General features: G+C 43.5%; 1 pseudogene; it reads left to right on the top strand.

Annotated features, from left to right (window-relative positions):
- The first annotated feature begins 1,036 nt into the window (after positions 1–1,036).
- On the top strand, positions 1,037–3,963 carry LOC136540805 (uncharacterized; annotated as a pseudogene).
- The last annotated feature ends 694 nt before the right edge of the window (positions 3,964–4,657 follow it).

The following is a 4,657-nucleotide window of genomic DNA, read 5'->3' as shown; positions in this document are numbered from 1 at the left end:
CTCTCCTTGAGAGGGCTGGACTTGACGTTGTATCGTTCCAGGTTCATCGTGGGGTGCCTGCCTTCAACCCCGCGGCGATCTCAGCTCTAGTTGACATGTACCAAAATTATGAACAGATTCACTTCTATTTATATTTTCGGTTCTCGATGTGCATATAACCTTAATACTTCTTTCTTGTTTTGTAGATGGAGGCTGAAGATGCACAGCTTCCACCTACCTTGCGGTGAGATGACCGTTACTCTTCAGGACACGCAGAAGTTCCTAGGTGTCCGTATAAGTGGCTGTCCTATTATTGACCACTGCACTGCTGCTGGTTGGAGAGGTAGAGTGGAGGTCTTCCTTAGAAGAGAGCTTCCTCCAGAGACACCGGGTGCCCGCTCCTCTAGGAGTACTCATTAGTTGGCTGAGGTAGAACTTTGGTCAGTGTCCTGATCATGCAGACGAGTAGGCAGTTACCTACTACTGCAGGGCATGGATCATGCTTTTTTTTGGTTGTGTTATGTTCCCCGACGCGATGGGAGACACCGCGTCATGGATGTACCTGCCCTGTCTTACTGACTGGGACACGACAGGGGGCTACAGCTAGGGTTCTGCAGTGCTGGGGTACTTGTACCGACAGCTTTGTGAGGCTTGCCGCCGGAGTTCGGCGAACTCTTCATTAGGAGGATGTGTTTACCTGCTTCAGCTTTGGATGTGGTCTCGTCTACCGGTCGGTCGGCCCCAAGTTGGTGATCCTCGTCCCTGGTTTGAGGTGCATGGCCTTCGACGTCGGCCGACGTATGCCTACCTTTGGGACCAGGTTAAGGGTCCCTTCGCTCGGAGTAAATGCGCCTACATCGAGTTCGCGAACGAGCTCGACGCACTCACGCCAGGGCTGGTGAGTTAGCTGCATTTCACATACTAATTTGTTTTTCCGATGTAAGCACTACGTGACTAAATAATCAAATGCAGGTTACTTGGGAGCCGTACGACGACGAACAGTACGAGCACATTGGGTTCAGCATCATGTGCACGATGGACTGAATACCTGTACCTGATGCGGTGCCCGTTGATCTGTCTCTACGTGGTTGAGTTCCATCTGCCACACCGGGTTGCACTGCCAGTTTGGGTTGAGGCAAGAGTGGCCCGTGGAGCTGTTCTCGACGTCAATAGACTTGTACAAGTAAGCATCTTTGAACGGTTGTATACTTTATTGAATATGATGACGTCAATAGACAGAATAAATAAATTTACCACTTTTATAATGTTAGCCGTAAATATTAGTAAACATGCTCATTCGGTTACGACATGACATACAATTAGTTGTGCACTGTTGGTGCCAATACAATAAGCTAGCTGTTTTTCTTGGATTTAATTATTTTGTGGCTCAACCTTAAATCAAACAATCGCAAGGCAATAACGAATGCTCATGTAACAAAAGACCATTCTCATATAGAAAATTGATAAAAAGATTGACTCAACTTAACTGTCAAGTTATTATGTATACCTATTGGGAGTTTAAGAAAAATAAATGGCGAGCTACACTTTGATATACGTGTCGAGATGCATATGAGCTAAGATGGCAGGTCATGTCACTTTGGTCACCTTCCCCCAGCAAAAAGAACTCTAGCGGACAGCGACCACCCAGAGTGAATATCACCTCATGACTTCATGAGCATGACAGCCATTGTTATTTTTTTTGGCTTTGCTGCCGGCTGCCCAAATATTCAGTGCCTTTTTTTTTTCTCTCCCAGAGGCCAGAGCAAAGCAGCAGTGCTTCCACCAGTGATTCCACCAGTGATGACTGATGAGCCCTGGTGGCCGCTTCATTTTAGAATTCAAACAGGAAATATATAGGGCCTCTGTTGGCTTCTACTAAAGCAATGACTTGCTGCAAATCTTACTCTAGGTGTACTCATATATCAGGAGCTGAGTCAGGATTTAGATATAGAGAGGGCCGGCCTACCAGGTGCCAACCTAAAGAGTATCAATAAAAATATGGAATAGTAAAATAAATATGAAATAAAGATATATATAATCATACATATGCATATGTATTGATTTATTCATAGCACGCATAGCAAAAATGATGTAGCGTATATTTGTAATATAAAGAAAGGCATTTGAGTTACATCTCCACTAACTTGAATTTAATTAACTCGATGAGTGCTGACTAGATCATAAGATTTAATAATCGCCCTGTTCGGAAAAGAATATAATAAGTTTGCAATTTCAACTAGTTATAGTGTCTGCTCTCCAATTTTGTTATTATATCCTGTTGAAGCCCTGTAGTTTGCAATTTCATTTCTGGCACCCTACAGGATCGATCGTCGGAAACAAAAGGAGACATGACTTTGAGACCTTGCACCGTGACTACATCGACCACTGGGATCACTTTCATGAGAACTTGTATGAGAATGACTGGCCCCACACGAACGAGAACTTCAGAGCGTACCAATCTTGGTTCAGACGGGCAACAAGGACCAAACTGAAGGTGCAATGGACCCAAACAGACTATGCCGACATTGAGTCCTCCGACGAACAAACGTCTTACGACCTTGCGAACGAGGGCCGGAACACAGGTGGAGCCGTGCGCCGATCCTGGACCGAGTGGTAATGTCAACTATAACCCCATCTTATTTATTTCAGCTGGGTATGCTCTTGAGTCTTCACCTCTATCTGCAACATATTATGTTGGGGCTAATTATCTGAAATACACATGTGAATTCTTGTACCACACAAACCTGAATGATCCATGCCCAATGTACCGTACACGTATTTTCATCATGGTTCCGTCCTTATATTCTAGTGATTCCCATGCCTTTTTACCTAGCTTTACATGGTTAGCTAATTATAGTTTAAGCAAACAAATTTATAAAATGTCACTTAATGCAAGCAGGATTAGCATGCACACATGATTTACATGATAGTTGGCTTCAATGCATGGTTAGCTAATTTTGATCAAGTGTTCAATTTATGTACACCTCCACTGCTTGCTCTGCATACCATTACCCAGCTCATTGCCTGAGCTATCCCCATCCCTGCAGCAATCTTTCAAAAAAAAAAAGATGTAGCAATATAGAACAGGCTTATAGCTAAGCAAGCTCTGAGATAATCGACACAGTCCAAGCAGCATATATATAAAAAAACAATCTGAGCTCAGTCATGTACTTTTCAGTTTTCATGACTAGTCAGTTCATCGACGGCTTGCTGGGCCTGTACTTGTCAATGAGCCTGTAAATCATTTACGTATACATCGGAAAACAAAGTTCTGCGAATTAATTACTGCATGTTTTTCATTATCAGATTACTGCATGTGTTATTTCGTTTCTTCTCAGTTTGCACTTTAAACTAGTAATTTCAATATCAAAATTTCAGTAAGATTATAATTTCAGATTTTAAGTGCATTAATATTTGTTTTTTTTTGCAGGGCAACGCGCTGAAGCAATCTGTGATTGAGATCGAACGGTTTCCAAGAACAGGCGTGGACGAGCACACACTAAACAGCTTTCTTGGAGTAAGTCGACACTAGCCCTCTTGTTGTCTTATGCTTAAGTAAGTTGTTTGAGCTAGTGGTTTACTACTTAATATCTTTGCTTCTTTGCATGACAGAGGCTAGCACGTAGACTACGGCGTGCTGCAGCTCGTTGTGGTTGTGGTACTAGCGCTGCGATGGACGTACACGGGCCACACGCAAGACAATGGGACACACCTGTAGGCCTCGGTTCTTCTTCTCACGGAGGTACTAGCGCTGCGACTGTGGACACTTTCAAAGGCCACGGAGACGAGGACGACTGAGGAAGGCAACAAGGAGGCCAAGGAGCGTGGTTATGATGAGCTTGGCGAGTCCTAGCTCCAGGACGCTCCTTCGACTCAGCCTACGCAGGTTGCAGGAACGAGAAGACGTCCGTCCGCCTTGCACGTACACTCCAGGCACCGACGCTCTTGGCCACAAGGGCAGGGAGTAAGACTAGGAGACAGTGACGACGACTTGTAGGTTAAGACTATGGTAACAACTTAGATCCGATGCCACAAACTATTTGGGCTGCATGGACTTTGCTTATTTTGCATGTGTGGGGATTTGGAAAGTATGTAGTTACTTTCCTATAACTATTTAGGACTGTATGGACATTGTATACTATTTGGACTATGCAGGTAATGTTATGTTGATTGTGATGTTCGATGTGGTTGTATTGTGGTCTTTGGTTTTTGGATAATTAAATGTTTTGATTATATAATGATGTCTCTGCTTGTAACCGTGGATGCTCCTGGAACAAGGGAAACTTTTACGAATTTTTTCCGTGAATCATTAATTATACTACACTGCTATAAAGGCACAAATGTAGTACACAGATTAAATGTAAATTCATTAGAACATGTATAGTCCAATTGTATCATACAGACGCTTTGCAGATGAATCTAGGCTTTTCAGACAATAGTACACCTATAGGTACCAAGGCATGTAAGGAAGCACAACTCTACTTCATCTCCACCATAAATCTTATTACTGTTTGATCCAAGGGCTGAGGTGAAGAGGCACACGGATCGCTGACATGGCACATTGAGAGGCCTCCATTTCTCCTCTCAACCTATAAATAACCCCTCACTCCCTCTCATTCAAACACACAACAAGGAAGAAGAGCACTCCTCAGCATTATCTTTTGTTGCAGTACCAATG

The sequence above is a fragment of the Miscanthus floridulus genome, chromosome 2 (assembly GCF_019320115.1).
Source record: "Miscanthus floridulus cultivar M001 chromosome 2, ASM1932011v1, whole genome shotgun sequence".
Taxonomy (NCBI): domain Eukaryota; kingdom Viridiplantae; phylum Streptophyta; class Magnoliopsida; order Poales; family Poaceae; genus Miscanthus; species Miscanthus floridulus.
Note: the sequence above shows the minus strand (reverse complement) of the source record. Positions and strands in the feature narration are given on the sequence as shown.